Source organism: Lissotriton vulgaris, chromosome 6 (assembly GCF_964263255.1).
Source record: "Lissotriton vulgaris chromosome 6, aLisVul1.2, whole genome shotgun sequence".
Lineage (NCBI taxonomy): Eukaryota > Metazoa > Chordata > Amphibia > Caudata > Salamandridae > Lissotriton > Lissotriton vulgaris.
Genome location: NC_141694.1, coordinates 1,089,334,826 through 1,089,356,502, shown reverse-complemented (window position 1 = coordinate 1,089,356,502; position 21,677 = coordinate 1,089,334,826). Strand labels below are relative to the sequence as shown.

The 21,677-nt window shown below is 43.2% G+C and overlaps 1 pseudogene; it reads left to right on the top strand.

Moving 5' to 3' along the window:
* The first annotated feature begins 5,360 nt into the window (after positions 1 to 5,360).
* LOC147708452 (uncharacterized) overlaps positions 5,361 to 21,677 on the top strand; it is a 60,341-nt pseudogene continuing 44,024 nt past the window's right edge.

Below are 21,677 nucleotides of genomic sequence, written 5' to 3'. Positions count from 1 at the left end.
TGGCAGTGGATGGCACCCCTTTGAAATCTGGTCCTATTTTTGAGCATACTGAGTTGTTGGAAATGTCTCTTTTGGGACAACCTTGGGATCATGTGGAGAACATCAGGTTAAACATGATAGCGGCTCCACAATATGAGATCATATTAGGGATGCCATGGTTGTGGCAACACAACCCAACCATAGATTGGAAGTTAAAAACCATCCGGTTTGAATCAGATCAGTGTGTAGCTCAATGTTTGAAAGGAAATGTTGAACCGCACATGCTGTCATTGGCTCAGGCTTTCCAGGTAGCTACGGCAGCAGAGAAGGAGGTTGTTTTGCCCTTAGAATACCATGGGTATCAGAACGTGTTCAGTGAAGTTGAGGCAGAGAGGCTCCCGCCTCACTGCGACTATGATTGTCGTATTGATTTGGTAGAGGGGGCTAAGATACCATCATGCCGAGTGTATGCGTTGTCGGATTCCGAAACAAAACACTTGCAGGCTTATTTAGACCATCTCTGTTCACTGGGGTTTATTCGTCCATCACGCTCCCTGGCGGCCTCGCCTCTTTTTTTATTGCGAAAGCAAATGGTGAATTAAGGGCATGTATCGTTTTTAGACAGTTGAATAAGATCAGGATAAAAAATCGCTATCCTCTTCCACTCATCCCCGTCCTGCTAGATGAGGTAAAGGAGGCCAGCATCTACACCCGGTTGGATTTGCGAGGCGCGTACCATTTGGTGCGCGTTCAGGCCGGGGATGAGTGGAAGACAGCGTTCAAGGCTCGTTTTGGCCTGTTTGAATATATTGTCATGCCGTTGGGGCTTTGTAATGCCCCGGCGGCATTTCAGTACTTTCTTAATGACATCATGAAAGATTACATTGACGAATTCGTAGTTATTTATATTGATGACATTTTGATCTACTCGAATACCCCAGCTCAACATGTTAGTCAGGTTTTGTTAATACTGAAATTATTGCAGGAACATTGCTTATACTGTAAACTCAGTAAATGTGAGTTTGGGGTCACTGAAGTAGAGTTTTTGGGGGTGATCTTGAGCCTTCAGGGTTTCCGGATGGCAGACAGAAAGGTGGTAGCTGTGCGAGAGTGGCCTATCCCTAGGAGTGTGAGAGATGTCCAATGTTTCTTAGGATTCTCCAATTATTACAGGAGGTTTATCTCACATTTTTCACAGCTGGCCTCTCCAGTAACCCGGTTGTTGAGAAAAGGTGTATCTTTTTGTTGGACCCCTGAAGCCATGGTGTCGTTTGATCAGTTGAAAGAGGCCTTCTGCTCAGCCCCCATTCTCAGACACCCTCAAGCAGATGTTCCCTTTGTGGTGGAGGCAGACGCCTCTGATATGGCGATAGGGGCTGTTCTATCGCAAAGAGACAAGGGAACTGGCCAATTACACCCTGTGGCATTCCTGTCAAAGAAACTTAATCCTGCAGAGGTGAATTACACGGTGGCTGAGAAGGAACTGCTTGCTGTAAAGAGAGCGTTTCAAGAATGGAGGCACTATCTTTGGGGGGGTCAACATCCTGTTACAGTGTATTCAGACCATCGCAACTTGCAGTATCTGAAGACAGCCAGGCAACTTTCACAACGGCAAAAGCTCTGGATGTTGTTTTTTGCGGAGTACGAGTTTACCATCACTTTTCGCCCTGGAGCGGAAAACAGAAAGGCGGACGCCCTGTCTAGACAATCTGACTCTGAATAACCTGTAAAAGGAGTGCCATTGCCGATATTATCCCCAGAGATGGTGTTGTGTTCCACTACAGTAGAACATTTCTTGGATACTGTCTGTAACTATCGTTCGTTGATACAATGGCAGCAGTGGGCCGTGAAGGAGAAGCAAAGGTCCCTTAAACATGGTTTACCGATGCGTGAGAACAAACTGTTCCTTCCCACACATGCTCTCCGTCTAATGACCTTCAATTGGTGTCACAACGCTATGGTGGCAGGTCATCCGGGTCATCAAAAAACAATTCATGATTTACAGAGACAGTTTTGGTGGGAAGGCCTGATAAGAGATGTGAAGAACTGGATTGATCAGTGTGAAACTTGTGCTAGAGCGAAAGGTGAACAAACAAAGAGTAAGGGTCTTCTGATGCCACTTCCGACCCCTTCGAGACCATGGCAAGTGATTAGTATTGCCTTTGTTTTGGGGTTGCCATTGGATAAGGGCTGTGATGCTATTCTGGTTGTGGTGGATAGCATGTCGAAGATGGGACATTTAATCCCTTGTAGGAATCTTCCTACGGCTGCACAAACCGCTCAATTGCTATTGACGCAGGTGGTTCGGTTACATGGAATCCCGAAAATCATCATTTCTGACCAAGGACCACAATTCGTAGCTCGTTTCTGGCACATGTGGTGTAAGGCGTTACACATGAAGGATGCTTTGTCAACCAGCTTCCATCCTCAGTCTGATGGTCAGACAGAGAGACTGAATCAGACTCTTAAGAAATATCTGTGATGCTACGCTGAAGAGGCGGAAGAGTCCTGGGTGTCCTTGATGTGGTTAGCTGAATTGTCCTACAACAATGCTTGGCATTGTTCTACCGGAGAGACTCCGTTTCGAGCAAATACCAGATATCACGCACATACACTGCCAGTTACCATCCCTAGTGATGTGCTGAACCACCCCTCTGTGGCAGCCCAGATGAAAGCCCTGCTGCAAATCCATGAACGCATACAGAGGCACTTGGTGAGCGCGAAAACATCTTACAAGAAGTGGGAAGACCGACACAGACAAGAGGGCCTGGCGTATCAAGTGGGAGATCGGGTATGGTTGTCTGCTAAGAACATACGCTTCCGTCTTCGCAGTATATTCCATCCGCGTTTCATTGGGCCGTATGAGATTGTTCGTGTAGTACACCCGGTGGCGTATAAACTGAAGTTACCCGCCTCATTGAGCATCCATCCGGTCTTTCACTGTAGCCTGCTCAAACTTGCTAGAGCTGATAGGCGGAAAGGGGTTCCCCCTGTGATGAGAGATGGCCAACTGGAGTATGAGGTGAGGCGAATCTTGGATTCCCGTATACGGAACGGGCAGGTGTGGTTCTTAGTTTCCTGGAAGGGTTACTCGTTCGAGGATGATTCGTGAGAGTCATGCACCGGAGTGCATGCCCCTCGTGCGGTGCGGTTGTTTTATGCACGGAACCCGGGTAAGCCTGGTGCTAGGAGGCGCTAGGAGGGAGGACATATTGTCATAATCTGGCACAGGGCGCCTACCTAACTACATCTCCCAGAATGCAATCCTAGTGGGAGGAGTTCAGGGTATATACCACAGCAGACCACTGGGGCGCGCTGTATGTGATTTTGAATTCTGAACCTTGTGTGTTTTCGTAATGGTTCCGTGGTGATGAGCTGCTCGTTCAGAACCCTGGAGTTTGGGAACACGAGTCTGTGGTTTCTAGTACATGTACCAGAGTGTATTACAAGGAAGGTTTACAGCTAAACTAAGAACTTCTTTTCCGTTCTTTCTCGCTTGCGGCTGCAGCGGGAAAGGAATACAGTGTTCTCGGCTGAGACACGTTTTGTTTGGAGAATCAGTAAGCAGAGGATTATTCATCTACGACTTCGCTCTTTTACCCTTCTCGCTTGCGGTTGCAGCAAGGAAGGGTTTTGTGTTGCGTGTTTGCTGGCTGGGACACGATTGGAATTTGGACTATGTTTACAGGAATAAGCTGCAAATATAGTTTTTTGCCTACCGCTATCATCGCTTGCTGCTGCAGTGAGGAAGGACGGTCTTTTTTGTATTGCATAGTGAAAACATTGGAACTCCTTACAAGCAGTACCCTTTCCATTGAAGTCTGTTGGGCTACCTCTGAAAGCAGTACGATTTGAATTGGGGAGTTACTGAGTACTGTTTTCACTGGACTTTTTAAAAAGTCAGAAGGGTTTGCGCTAATGGGAGTCAAGTCTTCAAGCTGGTAAGCCTCGGATGAGGTTGGACTTGTTCCTGTTCAGATCTTATTTTTATGTGTTCCGTTTAGTTGGGCCCAGCTAGGAATACTGATTTTGTTATTTTTGTATTCACGCTTTTGGATGAACTGGTATAGTTCTACAGACTATACTGAATCCTTCTGCTTCAGAGCCCTGGAATGACATTTGGTTTACTACAAAGAAGTGCAAGCTTCTGGGTTACTGAAGAGAGTTCTCTTATAATTTCAAGGGAAAGGAAATAAGGGTGAGCTATCTGTGTATGTATTTTGTGATATCACCATTCAGTATGAATGTGAACAAACAGTAATCCTTGGTTTGTTTTAGGAAGCAAATATATATAGAGAAGGATTGAAGAAGAGAGGAAGGGCTCACCTCCTGATTCATGTGGTAGGTAGAGGTTCATTGCAAGAATGAAACAAGAGTAGTTAGGATATATGTTTTGATACTCTCCTTTTGTCGTTTCAGCTATCCCTTCAGTTCCTGTCCCTTCCCTTACCTTTCCCTCGCTTGATTACCTCTATGCTCTGTGAGTTGTACCAGTCAGACCGCGGGGAAATCAAGAGGTGGACCCCTTTCAGCATCACCCTGATCCTGAGGAGGAACAACTGTGACACTTTACTGTCGAGCGGGGTGTGCACCAAGGGTGCGCTATGGCACCCACGCTCTTTTCTTTGTATATCAATGGGGTGGCAAAACGCATGCTGACAGGTGATGTAGATGCCCCGTCATTGGCAGGAGCGAAGATTCCGATCTTACTATTTGCGGACGATACGCTCATTGTCTCTAAAACCCCCAGTGGACTGCAGCGAGCCCTAAAGATCTTTGAGTGATTTTGCACTGACCGTGGGCTAGAAGTCAACGTTACCAGAACAAAGCTCATGGTTTTTAACCCGCACCATAGCTTTAAAGTGAACTTTTTTATGGACGATGGAAAGGTGGAAAAGGTATCGGATTTTGTCTACCTGGGCATCCACGTAGCAAAGGGAGCTACCTGGGGGCAGCATATAGAAATGGCGGCCCTCAAATTTCGCCAAAATGCAGGAGCCATAACTGTGGAGCATAGAAAATCCTTGACAAAGCTGATACAGCCAGCATTCCAAGTGTATGAGGCAAATGCCATCAGTTCGGCTCTTTATGGTGCCAAATTATGGGGCTATGAGAATTTAGGGTCACTGACACTTGTTGAAAATAAATTCTTGCATAATCTTATTGGCGTCCCTAAGAGCACACCCATGAGACCGTTGTGCTATGAATTGGGCAGGAAAGCAGTTTCGGACATGGCCAGACTGAGACCAATTCTATACTGGCGTTGTATTTGGGCCAACCCGGAGCTTGCGCATTATGCCCAGGGCTTCCTGGACGTAATTAAAACAGACACATTTCGCAAGATAAGCTGGCTAAAAGAACTGTCCAAAGTCTAAATCAAAATGGGCATGAAGGGACTATGGGAGAATCCAGAGTCAGCCCAGTTCCCTTCCAAAGAAGATCTAAAAGCTAGGTATTGGGAAATGGTTGCCTACCAGAAATGGAACGATGCTGCTCCTTCATCTATGGAGGGTAGATATCTGGAAGCGAAAGTTCTCCCCAGGTTGGAACCCTATTGGGATGTGATTACAAAGCCTGGGGACCGTAAACTTTATTTCCAGCTCAGAGTAGGGTCTCTTCCAGTAAGATCTCTAACGGGCAGATGGGCTGTATTCAATTCCAGTGTTTGCCCGGTTTGCAAGAATGGTGTTGAATCCATTGCCCATCTCCATTTTGTCTGTAGGGCTTACTCAACCCTGACGTGTCTGGCTAACAGCAATGTTCAAAATGCTAGGCACAAGGGATAGCAAGGTTGCATTAAGATTAATTTGCACTAGCTCCTTGCCGGTCATCTCAGTACCGGCCGCAAAATTCTTGGGGTGGGCTTGGGCAATTAGAAGGAAATTTGCACCTTGAACTGTGATTTTATTGAACTGTGATTTTATTGACTCTGTTGAAGTTTTTAAATAGTTTGTCAAAATGCTTTGAATATTGAATTTTAGAAAATATTGCTCTCTTTTTTTTCTTTTATAAACTTGTAATTGTATTACTAATAATGGCATTTTATTGGAGTTTTTTAACTTGTTTTGAACGGGACCAAAATGTTTTATTGTGCTTTTATGAGTTTTTATCTCGAATAAAGCAAATTTGACTGACTGACTGTGTATATGGCCAGCCTATAAGTCACCCAGGAGCAGATGGCTTAAACCAATTTGCATGAATTTGGGCACAAGATGTGCTATGGTGGCCCTAAGGATCTTAAAGACAAACACTGAGGAACCCATTGTGATCGCAGTGGCCAAATTTCTAAGTTGGATGTGGGTTACTCGAGCCAATAAATCGATTGCACTTTGTCTTGTCAGACCGTCCAAAGGAGGTCATAATGAATATGTCCTGGTATTGTAACTCTACTCCTCGAATTGGCCGGCAAGTGCCTCCAGGTTGCAAGTTCGTGTCTGCTTCCTGTGGAATTATGGGTTTAGCAGTTTCTGTATCAGATAAGCAGTACATGTTTGTCTTTCATTTCCTGTTCTTAGCATTTTAAATATTCAATCAAATTATTTTATCTTGTGTTTTATCTTGTGATCTTATCGTAATCATGTTTTAAAAATTTTGTGGACATTATATGTTTTTAATGGATTGAACTCTTGATTGTCGCTGATTAATTGTACTACGCTCATTTTAAATTATTCTTATAGATGTACATTGTCTTTTATGATTGAAACAAATTGAAATAAAGACTATATTGATTGATTGAATTAAAAAGTTATTTCCTCTGGTCAATGGACCATTAGTTGGAACTGGTTGATGGTGAAATGACATATGTTTTCAATATACTTACACCTTGGAAATGATCACAGAGTTGGGATGTATTTTTCAATTTTATCTCAGATTAAATTTATGTGAACCACTTACACAGTACAGAACAAACTCCGTCTCTCACGTGAAGAAAGATTCAAATAATCAATCAAATGCATTAATTTATACTTTGCAATGACACTGCATGAAAGGGAGAGGATAGAGAGAAAAGCACATGCGCGCATAAACAGATATATTTATATTTACCTAGAATGGTGTGAAAACCAACTCTCAGGCCTAGGAATTGGTAAGGGTCCCCTGGAAAGGTCTGGCGAACAAAGGCTTCAGGACAGGAATTAGGACAGGAATCAGGACAGGACAGATGACCTCTCTATCACTGATGCTTGCGTAGCACCCCTCTCTGAAACTCTCATCCACCTCGAGATTCTTCCGCGATCTTCTTCCAAATTAATTTGCTTAAGATAATTGGCTCTGTAATTTGATTCTTCTTCAGCATCACTCGTCATTTCGACAGCATCCCGTTCTGGACTTCAGCATCTCCGTCTGGAACTTCATAACTAACTAACTAAACTACGTCAATTATACCTTTCTGTATGCTAGTACCACCCATTAATGTTTGAAACTTTTGAAAATACTAACTCATATTGGACAGGCAAGGGGAGGTGATCACACACCATGCTGTATTTCCCATTATTTTCTTTCAGTTCTTTGTTTAATATATACAATACAATATGTTTGTATTATGAGGAACTAGCAGACAACTACACCTGTAAGAGTTACATAAAGGCCTAAGCAAAACACTGCAAATGTTATACCCCCAGGGTTTATCAGAGGAAGTACCACACTCCAGAATTCATGCTTACTACAGTAAGATGTGGACGTCCATGTGACAAAGTTCATGTCAATATGCATTAAGAGAGTGAAATATCAATGGATGAAGGCCTGCTGGCTTTAACATTTGATTCTCACATTAGGTAAGTTGGGCCTACTGTCTTTTCTATAATTTTCCATAGTGCATGGATCAGACATATGTAATCAGACAAACCTTTTCTGAACTAACCCATCAGGCCCACACCCTTTATCATTGGTTTGTTTCCATAACCAACTCAGGCTTACTGTTTAAAGCACCAGCTTTGCCGGAAACCAACCAGCAATATATAATCAAACATTTTCAACTTTGTACAAAATTGCAACTGGCAAAACAATATACACCCCATCTAAACTGGCATGACAAAGATTCTCAAATCACAAGCCTACTCCCAGGGTTTATCACAGAAGATAACCAACACCAAAGGCCTGACCTACTTTGGATAAAACTGAGACTGGATGTATCAAAATATATTTCTACAGTCTTTAATTCATTGTAATGATAATCCACCCCAAAATGCCTATCTAATTTAACATATGCGTTCCCAATAAACAGATCAGGCCTACTGTCTTTATAGTAACTTCTGACAATAAAGTGACCTGGCCTATGACATCGGACATAACTTTCCCAAAGGAAGTATCCGGCCTATAGCCTTTCTTGTTGTTGGTTTGTCTTCATTCAAACCTCAGGCCTACCATGTTGAGCATACATTTAGATGTATAAAATGAGAATAGGGAAAACAAAAGACAACCCCATTTAAGATGGTCTAACAATGAAAAGCTTCTTCCCTAAGGGTTTATCCTAGTGAGTATACCCCATCACAAATCCTGGTACTAAATTATTCCATGAGATTCCATATACAAAATACAATTCTTCAGCATTCAGCAAAGTGTAATAATAATCTATGCTTAACACTTCTTGAATTTAATGAATGCATTTCACAATACGCACGTTAGGCCTACTACCTTTGTTGTACTTTTCATAATAAAAAGTTTAGACCTATGATATCTGTCATAACCGCTCCAAATTGAGCCAATTAAGCTCATAGCTTTAATCATTGGCTTGTCGCCATAACAAACTGAGAAAGTATGTATTGTAAACAAGCTGGCATTCATACAGCTGGCAGTAGCTTGGCAGTTCGGGCTGGACTGTTCCCAAGAAGAACAGAGTCAAGATTGAGTTCCGTATGGCTAGGTATGAACTGGACTAATAGTGACTGGGGGTGAGTGTCTGAAAAGCTACAGCGCTCCGTAAATTATCCTATTGTGCTTGTTTTGTTCGACCTATGTTGGATATGCTGAAACATGGGTCCCTTGCATGCTTTGCCACAGGGTTCAGGCTTGCCTAGCTGATGAGGGATGTTACCCTGAAACCAGTCACAGGCTGCTTGTTTCTGGTCCAGGGAGGGGCTAGCCTGGTAATTCAGGCTGGACAGTGTCCCATGAGAAACAGGGTCAAGACTGATTTGCATATGGGCTGGGTCTGAACTTGGGTACTGAAGTGAGCAGAAGAATGATGATGAATTTAACCCAGATCTAATAGTGAAAAGGTGAGTGTCTGAAAAGTTTCAGCGCTCTGTCCATCTTCCTATTGTGTTTGTTTTATTCATCTGGCACAGCCACAAAATTACAGATACATACAAACTTAAAGTTGACAAAACAATATACAAGCCTTGTGAAAAGGACCTAACTATGAATATCATGTTGCAAATTTTTAATTCCAGGGGAGCTAAAAAACACCCAAACCACTACCTTCTTAGGTATTCTGTGAGATTGTATGTAAAAACATATATGTGTGTGTGTAAAGCATTTTACATGATGTAATGTCAATCCAGTCTTCTAATCGCCGGTAGAAGCCCGGCACGCCAATATTTCAATTTTGTCGTTCACAGCTATTGCTGTGAGCAAAGGCCTCATGGAACCGAGGGGATTTCAACCTTGTCAGGCTCCATGAGGCCTTTGTTTTACTTGTAAGAAAATTTTAAAATTTTTCACAATAAATTGAACATGCTTACTACCTTTGTCATACATTTCCATAATAAACATCAGACTTATGGCAGCTGACATACATTTTCTAAAAAAGGTAATCAGGCCTATTGTCTTTAACATTGGCTTGTCAATATAATCAATTCAAGCCTACTGAAATATGCACAACCTTACCCACAAGGCAAGGCTCAGGCATACAGCCAGAAAATTATAAATATATTTACAAAATTACAGTTTGCAAAACTATTTTCACCCCCCTCCACCCCCCCCCAGGAGGGTTAGCAACGATTACTTATGTGCAAATCTTCTACCCACATGACTTGTCAAACGGGGAGACCGTAAGGGAAAATCAAAACCAAAGCCCATGCCTACTACTACAGTAATCTGTGAGAGTCCACGTAACACACCTGTCAACAGGCATTACTACAATGTAATGATCCATACTTGAAGGCCTACTAGCTTCAACATAATATTTTCATGATAAATAAGGCAGGCCTATTGCTTGTGCCATAAATCTCATATTTTAAAGATTAGGCCGTTGGCCTCTCAAGTATTTTTTATCAACGAACCAATCAGTCCTATAGCTTTTATCACTGGCTTATCCCCATAGTCAGCTCAGTCCTTCTGTAGTCCACATACGCTTTCTCATAAAGCAACTATGTGAATAGAGACATAAAAAATATTAACAAAATTACAGTTGACAAAACAATAGCATATAGCGTACTTCTGTCCCAATTAAAAACCCTCATGCACGTGTCTGATGTTAAGCGAAATCGGTATATCTTGATTTTCCGCCCCTTAGACCCGTGTGTGCGTAATCATTGGGTTGAGGTTCTGTAAATTACAAATTCGTTCATGCTCAGCCTCCATTTTGTGATCGCCGCCATTTTATGTTGCCCTCACTCAGGCAGCTCGGCGAACGCGATGTTTTTGTTGTTTCTGCCTTTGCTTGTCAGGTGGCTTCTTCGCCTATGTTTACTAACGAGTGTCAGGGTCTGGCCGAGTACACTAATTCCTGTCTGATCTGATTAATCCCCGTCCGGACTACATATTGGTACACATCATTGTTTCCTTTAAGTTATCTTATCTGCTGTCCTTCGCTACATGGCTCATGCATTCTCCTGTTTCACGACTGCCCTTCTACAACATGCAGCTGTGTTTTCTCTACTTGTAAATTGAATTGTGTGGATTCATTTGTAATTTACTTAAGTGGTCGAGTGACAAACAGAACCGGGAACTTGAGTTACTTTGGTCTTAAAACATTGTCTATAACATTTACCTATAGCTCATGCTCTTGTGTGATTGCATTTTGCATTGTATTGTATTGTACATAAGCCTGTGTGCCACGGAGTTAAGTGGCAGTCTCTTTTGAACCTCATCATACCAACGACTTCTAAGACCACTGTACTAGCTGCAGCTAATAAATGCCATCTTCTACGCCAGACGAAGAGTCTGTGTCTCTGTTTCTGACAAGGCAGGTGAATCTGGGGGATTTCAGGCGTACCCTGCGCCGCCGGGCCTTAAGGCTGCGGTTCTCCAACTGGCTCCCAACGTAGGGCGACTTCAGCGGTAGCAGTTGAGCCCGAGGGTCGTGAGGAGCCCCTTAAGAAAACTCCAGAGGAAGCGCACCACGTGATCGACCCCTGTATGTCGAAAGTGGACCGAAGGTCTTTTACGGCGCGGCTACTCCTTTCTGGCGGCTGCTGACGACTGCTGCCCTGACTGTTGCCCTGCCTTGGACCCTTCTGATGATGTTTGGTAAAGCGAGACGATAGACGGACCTTCACTGGTGTAGAAAGATCCTTAGTTAAGTATTTGGTGGGTCGATCCCACAGACCTTTGTTTTGTTTTGTTTTGGGGTTTTTATTCAGGTATTGCAATAGCTGAAGCGAAGGGGTAGGTATGTTTGTACTGTTTCATTGATCTACACCCCTTGTTGTTTGTGATCAGCCTAAAGAAGTGACGATGCCTGGGCTGAGTAAGTTTAAAAGATGTTGTTGTTTAGGTTGTACAAGGGATTCCCAGTTGGAGGAATCATGTCCGATCCCTCCAGTTGAAACTCCCACTTATGAGCTCTATTCGAAACACAGTATTGGTCCCATTACCTTTAACGAGACATGGGTCCGATACAGGAAAAATAGTGGAGTTTTGAGATGGCCCCAGAATGATAGCTTTGACCCCGCTATACTAGATAATTTGGAAACGATTCTGTTTAAAATAAAAGCCCGTCCGGCAATGTTTGACTCTTTTCGCCTTTGGCGTAAAGAAGCCAAACAGAAAGAAATCAAATAAGCGAAGAAGGATAAGAAAGCACAAGACATGTCGATTATACAGGCTGCCCAACAGTTTAAAAATAACAAAGTAGATGGTGCAAATGAGATATTGGAGAGACAACATTGTATGGCAATAGATAGATGCTATCCAATGTTGCCTACCTCCTCTCCAGATAAGAATAAGGAACTGGAAGAAGATTCCCTAATGTCTTGTTTATTAAATTCACCTCCGCCCTATGTCCAAAATGCTAATGCACCTCCGTTACCCCCTCCCCTCGCTCAACAAGTGGTTGCTCAATTGCCGATTGTCCAACAACCGGCTCAGCTTCTTAATGCTTCTTTGCCTGCTTCTGCTCCGTCCTTACAGTCTGTAATTCAGCCCCCACCTTCTCCTGCTCTTACTCTTCAGTCAGCTACATTTCAGTCTCCGTTACCTTCTACATCTGTAATGCCTCCTATCGTCTTGAGGGATTCTCCTACTTCACAGAGGAGGATAGCAGATGCTGTTTTGAGTTTCTTTTCTCCTCTTCTTGGGTCTTTAAATCTGTCTCCAGCTTTCTCTAAACGACAATCTCGTTGTCAGCCTCCTCTTACGGACGAGAAAGAAGTTTTGGGTTCCCTCGCTCGTAAATGGATTGAGAAAGGATTGGAATATAGTACAGAGGACATTATGAGTTCCTTTCATCAGTGGATGGAGCCCACTCAGAGATATGTTTTTAATATTATGTGTCAAACTCTTATTAGGCAATAGGAAGATATGGAAATAGATTCAGTTCCTTCGGAGCTGCTGAAGTTACAAGCTGATTTTGATAAGGGTTTTATTGTAGGACCACAGATTGCGGACGCAGTGAATAAACTCGTTGCATTTCGGGCAATGTTTCTGTCCCTGACTCTTTCCGAGACTGATTCTGTTTATAAAAAGGGCATTAAGAATTATCCGATGCGTGAAGTTCCTCCTGTATGGAGAGAAGAAGTAGTTGGTCCACCACAGATACCTGCTCATTTCCAGCGCATATGGGTTCATGAACCATGGAATAGGTCTGAAGTATTGGCGCTTAAACAGACTCTTCCAGACCCCCGTAAAAATCCTGCTGTATATTACAAAGAATTGTCCCAAACAGTTGACGCCTGTATTATGAATTTGGCCGACATTGATATGTTATTTGGAAATGTTGTTCCGCAAGGCATATGGGCACGGATTTGTAGGGAAAATCATGTGGCTGAATTAGGTGGTGATTGGGCTGCTATTAGAGCTGCAGATGCGGGTCAAGTGGGCGGTGCGAAACCTGATGATCTGATTACGGCCTTACCGGGCAGAATAATTGAATTAATGAAAACAATGATGCCTGCGGTACGGGTAAATTGGGATAAGCTGGCCGCATGCAAGCAAAAGAAAGACGAAAGCGTCTCAGATTTCTTCACTCGGTTTGAAGAGATGTTTATTGACCACAGTGGTCAGGATCTGAGTGTAGAGGGTGGTCAGCGATTGTTTGTGGACAAGTTTGTATATAATTTGCTTCCCGAATTATCAAACAAATTGAGTTCTGAAAGCGCATGGGCTGTCTCTTCCCCTGCTACAAAATTGGCTGCTGCACAGTATTATGAGAATAGAGATAAGGAGGAGAAGGAGAAACAAGAGAAGAAAAACAAAGATTTGAAAACAAAGGTTCTTTTACAGCAGGCGTATCCGCCTCGCTCGAATCAGCATCAGCAACCTTCCCAGTTTCAGCAGCCCCCACAGTTTCAGAGATTGTTGCAGAAGCCCAAGTATTTTACGCCACGACCTTCGTTAGGTCCTAATCAATGTGCATATTGTAGGGAAGATGGACGTTTCAAGAATAGTTGCCCGGTTTTATTACAGCGTAATAATGGGATGTCCGCTCCCCGAGGTCGTGGTAATTCTCAGACAGGATCTAGAGGTAGAGGACGAGGTGCGTCCTCTCAGGAGCAGCGTTCTTTTTCTCCATCTACTTCGAATTTCTTTGATCAGCAGAGAGTTCAGTCTACGCAGTATTACAATGACGATTATCACGTTGAAGATAGGGCTGACGATTTTCAGATTGAATAGGACAGCCATGGACGAAGTAAGGGAGTTGTGTCGATTCCAGTAGATCAAAATTGGCCGTATGTCACTGTCAATACTATTGGTGTTTCAGAACCGTTTCTTTTGGATACTGGTGCGATGAGAAGTTCTATCATTCATTCTAAACTCCCTGGGGCACCTTTGTCTGGCTTAATAAATACTTCTGTAGGATTTTCTGGCGCCCCTGTTCGTAATCCTGTTTCTTGTCCTTTGCCTGTTTCGATTGGACCTCATGAATTGGATGCTTCGCTTATTTTGACGACTGGTTGTGGTGAGAACCTGCTGGGTCTGGATTTGTTGAAAAGATGGCATGCAAATTTGTATTGTTCTCCTTCTGGTGTGCATCTTACGTTGGGAAAGAAATTGACGTCTACTATGTATTTATCCCGAGACCAGTTCCCACCCAAGTTGCTTTCTCTTCCTGAAAGTCTTTGGGTTACAGGCCCAAATGACGTGGGTCGTCTTGCGATCCCACCATATGTTGTCCCAGTTAAAGAGAATGTTAGAATGCCACGCGTTCCCCAGTACCGTATTTCTAGTGATGGAGAGTGAGCACTGTTGGCTATTGTTGATGATTTTATTCAGAAAGGTGTGGTTGAAGAAACGAGAGGCAACGTTTGTAATAGTCCTGTTCTTCCGATCCTTAAGAGAACTGATCCTTCACAGCCTCCTGTTTATCGATTTGTTATTGACCTGAGAGAAGTCAATAAAATAGTGGTGCCACAGTTCCCTGTTGTCCCGGACATTACAGCCTTATTGACGATGATCCCTGCTTCGGCGACTTGATTTTCAGTGATAGACCTCAAAAAAGCTTTCTTTAGTATTCCCATTGCTGAAGAAAGTAGGGATATATTTGGTTTCTCTTTAGGTTGCCGAAGTTTCCGATTTAAAAGAGCACCTCAAGGTTATTGTGAAAGTTATTCCATCTATAGCAAGGCTCTTAAGTCACAATTTGACGTTTTCTCTTTGCCTCCAGGCGCTATGCTTGTTCAGTATGTGGATGATTTGCTGGTGGCTGCTGATACAGAAGATGTGTGTAAGAGTGTGACTGTTGCGTTGTTGCATCATCTGGCTGCTTTAAATCATAAAGTATCACCCTCTAAGTTGCAGTATGTCCGACAAGAGGTTACCTATTTAGGTCATCTCTTGTCGAAGGAGGGAAGGCGATTGACCCCAGAACGTATTCATGCTATTTCACAGATGTCTGTACCTACCACAAAGAGAGAAGTGCGTGCCTTTTTGGGTATCACTTCCGACTGTAGACAATGGATTCCCAATTTTTCACTTTTGGCTAAACCATTGTTGGCACTTACGTTGAAAGATACGCCCCATCCGCTCCCTTGGACGGATGAATGTCAGAAAAGTTTTGTTGACTTACGTACTGCCCTGTGTTCTGCTCCAGTGTTGGGTACCCCGGATTACAGCAAGTCCTTTACACTGTACGTTCACGAGAGAGAGGATTGCGTGTTGTCTATTTTGACACAGCACTTGGGAGATAAGCAGAGGCCATGTGCCTATTTCTCCGCTACACTAGACCCAGTAGCTAAAGCTTTGCCCAGTTGTCTTAGAGCTACGGCAGCTGCGGCAATTTCTATTAGACAGTCTGCCGGATTAGTGTTGGATAAAACACTCATTGTTATGGTTCCACATGCAGTGGATACTTTGCTGAATAGAACCAAGACGCAGCATCTCACGAGTGCTCGTTTGTCTGGTTACGAGCTGACACTTCTAGCGAGCCATGTACATATCAAAAGATGTAACACGTTAAATCCAGCTACACTGTTGCCGCTCCCAGATGAGAAAGACGATCAGGAAAAGCATGATTGTTTTCTTCGAACAGAAGAAGAAACGAAGGGTAGGAATGATTTAAAGGACACTCCGCTCAAGGACCCGGACGGGATCCTATGGGTGGACGGTTCTTGTTTCAAGCTTCCAAATGGAGAAACGACTTCTGACTATGCTGTCACCACCTTATGCACAATTGTTGAGACGGCACGTATTGGACATAATTCAGCCCAAGCAGCTGAATTGATAGCCTTGACTAGAGCGTGTGTGTTGTCAAAGGGAAAGAGAGTGAATCTGTACACAGATAGTCAGTATGCTTTTGGCGTTGCACATAGTTTTGGCAAGTTATGGAGGGAGATAGGATTCTTTACCTCCCACGGGACAAAGATTCAGCATGGTCAGTTAGTAACTGATCTCCTTGAGTCATTTACCTTACCTGCACAGATAGCGATCATTAAGTGTAGCGCACATAAAAAAGTCACAGATGATGTGGGTCGTGGAAATGCGTTTGCAGACGAGGTAGCGAAAACCACAGCTAGAAACACCGCTAGTTGAATGTATGTGGCAGGTCCTGCAAACTGGGTTAGGGAAATTGGAATGTGTGAAGACACGATTGAGAGTGTGAAAACGATTCAGGGAGAGGCTACTGAGAAGGAATTGAGTACGTGGAAAGAAAGTACGGGAATGTTAGATTTGATGGGTTGTTGGACGGAGTTGTCGGAACATCAGCGATGGTTGTTACCGGACGCTTATGTGTTACTGGTTGTGACTATGGCTCATGGTTCAGCTCATATTAGTGCAAAAGGCATATGTAAGCTCTTGGCTCCTGTGTTGCAGAATGAAGGAATTCCGAAATGTGCAGAAAATGTGGTTAAGCATTGTATTGTTTGTTTAATGCATAACCCAGGAAAGGGTACCCCATCTCCTACAGGTCAGTTTGCTCCCCCGTCATATCCTTTTGAAGTGTTGCAGATCGATTACATTCATATGGATCACTGCAACAACCTTAAGTATGTTCTGGTGGTGGCATGTGCCTTTTCCCGTTGGATAGAGGCCTACCCCTTGAAAGATAACACTGCTCTGTAGACTGCTAAAGTGTTGATTAAGGAGTTCTTCCCCAAATTTGGTTTGCCGTGCATTGTCTGGAGTGACAATGGAAGTGAATTTGTGGGCCAGATTATGCAGAAAGTATGTTCTGGTCTTGGTATTAGACAGATATTCCATGCGGCAAACCATCCACAGTCAGCGGGTTTGGTTGAGTGTTATAATGGTACACTCAAGCTTAAACTAGCCAAGATTCAAGCTAGCACAGGTCTTGCCTTGCCTGATGCCTTGCCCCTAGCTCTTTTGTCTACCAGAACTACTGTGCACTCTCGTAATGGACTTAGCCCATAAGAAGTGGTATTTGGACGCCCAGCTAATGTTTGGGGCGTCCCCCGCCCCAAAAGATATTCAGACATACCATACCCTCTGTTAATTGACTATTTGCATGATTTGACTACTAAATTAAGTGTTATTCGCCAACAGGTACAAAGTGTTTTGCCGGAGGCCTCCACAGACCCAGGTCACACCATCTTGCCCGGCGACTGGGTCTGTATAAAGAATTTTCAACGGACTAAGAACTTGGAGCCTCGCTGGTCTACGCCTACGCAAGTTTTGCTCGTCACCCGCACGGCCGTGAAAGTGGTCGGCAAGCGTAACTGGGTGCATGGCGTGCACTGTAAAAAGGTGCCACTGCCATTACCCTTCGACCAGTGGATTTGCAGTGGTGTAAGGGAATCGGACACTGCAGCGGTTCCTTGTTTTGTTCCTTTCAGTGATGCCCAAATTTATGGAACTCCGTCTGAGAAAACAGATGACGACTTCCTTCAAGCTGCTGTGCCTGTGCATCTTCGATTAGACACTACTAATCCAGAAACTCTATTCAAAGACCAGACCGTGCCGAGCAAAACACGTTACAACTTAAGACCGAGAGCTAACCAAGGGAACTGAACACTTTGAACACTTTTTTTTCTTTATTTAAAGACATTCTTTTTGGGTCTTTTTGCCTCTTTGTTTTTGTATGATATCTAGTATTAGATGTGCCATCTGTCTCCGTCGCAGGGTCACGGTAGGAGACTCAGACTGTAACCTGATTTTTGTTCTTTTAGTAAGTGGCTAGTGCCTCAGGATATACAGAAGTGAGTAGCTGAGTGACTGAGGAAGATTGCTGTGAGCGACATTTTTTTTAGACAAAGATGGATGGTACAACAATCGTAGGTCGGGAAAATAGGAAGCAGGAAATGAGATCAAAGTATTGTAAATTATTGCGTAGTCGATTTGGCATAACTTTGTGTGTTCCTATGTTTTTGTGTATTTTATTAGCCTGCACAGGTTGGATCGTACATGTTTTTCCATTAAGAAATGTTGCTAATTCTACAACTTCTTGGCCTTCTCGTCTTTCTGTCTTTTCACACAAAATGCATACTCTACCCCCTCATGAACAGATAAGGAGAGCTGAATATACGAATAATACGTTTATTCAGTTGTTGTACCAACATCAGTTAGCTAATAATATGACTGACTGTTGGGTGTGCGGACTCATGCCACACAATACGCAAAAGGGAATGCCATATCTGGTTCTTCCATTCTCATGCGAAGGTTCAGCTTGGGCCTATTTGACTATGTTTTCAGATGCATACCACAACAGACTCAGAAGCCCTGTAAGAACTTCTGGGAATGGATTAGACTTCAGTCACAGCTCTCTGATTAAAGGTATAGTGGTAATGGCTAAGATTATAGAGAAGAACAAGATTCCGTTAGATGAGAAGAGAGCTTATGATGGATGTAATGTTACCCACTATGTTTCTACCCTTGGTGACAAAACTAGAAAGGGTGAGTCTTCTCCAGTGTGGACTGTGCCCCATTAAGGTAATTTTTGTCTTCAAGTCAACAGTAAGAAAGCTGACATCAAGCAGAAATGTTTATACACGTACATTTTTTCGTCCTCTGATTTTCCTCCGTTAGTTCCGTCTCAAGGAACATATTTTGTCTGTAACGATCGAGCTTATACTTGGCTCCCTTCCAACTTTTCTGGAACCTGTTACATAGCTTTTCTCCTTCCCCCTACATATACGGCTCCGTCAGACCACCACAGAGTTAGATATAGCAGAGGTGTATTTGATGCCAAAGACACGGCAGAACAAGAGGGAGGAGATTTCCTTAAAGGATTCCTTCCCTTTTGGGGCCCCATGGTCAACAGCAGACACATCAGGCAACTGGTTCAAGTGGTTGAGACCACTATGAATGTTTCTGCAGGTGCGATAGGTAACATTACAGCAGAGCTTCAGGCTGACCGTCTTATGACATTGCAAAATCGGATTGCGCAAGATTTGATCTTAGCAGACCGAGGAGGTGTCTGTAGATTGATCGGATCTAGTTTCTGCATTTATATTCCAGATAATGCTCCGGCGGTATACCAAACCATTTCCAAATTGCATACCATCTCTGAGTCGATTCATCAGGACGAAGGAGATTGGTCTTTTATGGGATGGTTTTGGGGAATATTGTCAACTTGGGGATGGAAGATACTAACGCTCCTTGGAGCAATTTTGGCCATCATATTCTCTTGTTGCCTATGCGTCCAATGTGGTCCTGCAGTTTGTGGCCTATTGGGTACTTTATGTGTTCCACAATCTGCGACTCAGAAGACAGAAAATATTAGGATGATGGGGCAGCAACAGCTTGAGGATTTCATGAACATCAGTGTTGATTCCGACTCAGATTAGCAAGAGTTGGTTTGTTTTTGCCTGAGTAATGGCAAAAGGAGGGTCTGAGGTTCTGTAAATTACGAATTCATTCGTGCTCAGCCTCCATTTTGTGATCGCCGCCATTTTATGTTGCCCTCACTCAGGCAGCTCGGCGAACGCAATGTTTTTGTCGTTTCTGCCTTTGCGTGTCAGGTGGCTTCTTCGCCTATGTTTACTAACGAGTGTCAGGGTCGGGCCGAGTACACTAATTCCTGTCTGAGCTGATTAATCCCCGTCCGGACTACATATTGGTTCACACCATTGTTTCCTTTAAGTTATCTTATCTGCTGTCCTTCGCTACATGTCTCATGCATTCTCCTGTTTCACGACTGCCCTTCTACAACATGCAGCTGTGTTTTCTCTTCTTGTAAATTGAATTGTGTGGATTCATTTGTAATTTACTTAAGGGGTCGAGTGACAAACAGAACAGGGAACTTGAGTTACTTTGGTCTTAAAACATTGTCTATAACATTTACCTATAGCTCATGCTCTTGTGTGATTGCATTTTGCATTGTATTGTATCGTATATAAGCCTGTGTGCCACGGAGTTAAGTGGCAGTCTCTTTTGAACCTCGTTATACCAAAGACTTCTAAGACCACTGTACTAGCTGCAGTTAATAAATACCATCTTCTACGCTAGACAAAGAGTCTGTGTCTCTGTTTCTGACAAGGCAAGTAAATCCCGGGGATTTCAGGCGTACCCTGCGCTGCCGGGCCTTAAGGCTGCGGTTCTCCAGGGTTAGTGGTTATGCAACCTCCACCAGGAGGAAAACTCTTGGTTACAGCAGTAATGATTAGTTATAGGGAAGTGCAGTGATGTGAAAAAATTAAAAAGGCTTGTATACCCTGTATTTCAAACTTTAATCAAACAGGGTGCAAGACTGTATTTAAAATTAAAGGTGTGTGTTTTGAGACAATTGAGGTATCTCACACACTGGTATTTATTGTTCTAAAAAGGTAGACATGTTTCAGCCCTAATTCGCCAGCATGGGTTGAGTGGGCTTTCTTCAGGACCAAAGTGAAGTGCAAAAAGAGACCAAGGGCGTCTCAGTGACAGTGATAACACTAGAACAGGATTGTATGTTCAGATGTAGTGGTTGGGGAAGGATCTATTAATCCTTCTCTGTTAATGGTCCCGTAGGTACGTGTAATGAATAAAAAAACATGAAAATACAAGGGTATTGGGGGTTCTGTGTGTAGGACAAACACAAACATAGAGCTACTTGTGCTAAAGATGCTGTACTCTTTTGTATAGCAACTTGGAAAATGGCAATACTTTTCATGACACACACCACTGTCTTTTAAGGTCAACTCACTCATTGGCAATCAGACTAATACACCAGTGCCTTTGCGAAAGGTATGAGTGAGTTGACCTTAAAAGACAGTGGTGTGTGTTATTGATGATCAATTTTGAAAGGTTGAAGCAGCAGCTTAAAGCTACACTATAGTTTGCAGTGGAAGGCCTCAGACAAGCTTTAAAAGGCAACATTAGAAGGTGGCACAATGAGTGCTGCAGGCTCCCTGGGTAAAATTTAGTTTGCATGCCCTAGGCATATATTGTACCATTTACTAGGGACGTACAGTTCAGCACTGGTTAGCATTGGTAAAGTGTGCAGTGTCCTAATGTCGACAACAACTATATTTAACACACATTTGGGGGACGTCTGCACCAAGGATGATAGGTTTAACACACACATTTGGTGGATGGTATCCTTCTTTTTGCTATTATTCACCCACTTTACACACAAAGTACTCCCATGAACATTAATTGGGCCTCCTTAATTTTAAGCCAAGAGGTTGACAGGTGTGCATTTGCCACTGAAAAGACACCTTAAACCAGGCCCTTTGGACAGCCCTCTGTAGTTTGGTAAAATACATTAGACACATTTTTAGATTAGCACAATGGGATGCAACATTAAAGCCATGCTCATACCAGTGTGAGGTAAACCATCTTTAAGTGGTACACCCCTAGGCACCCCTGTATTTTACTTTGCAGTGCCTCAAAATCTTCAGTTACATTTTGGGAATTACTATTCACACTGTATACATGTTATCACTGCATACAATTTGTTTAGAGCACTGTATTATAACTATTTAACATAAGCATTTGTTGAGATA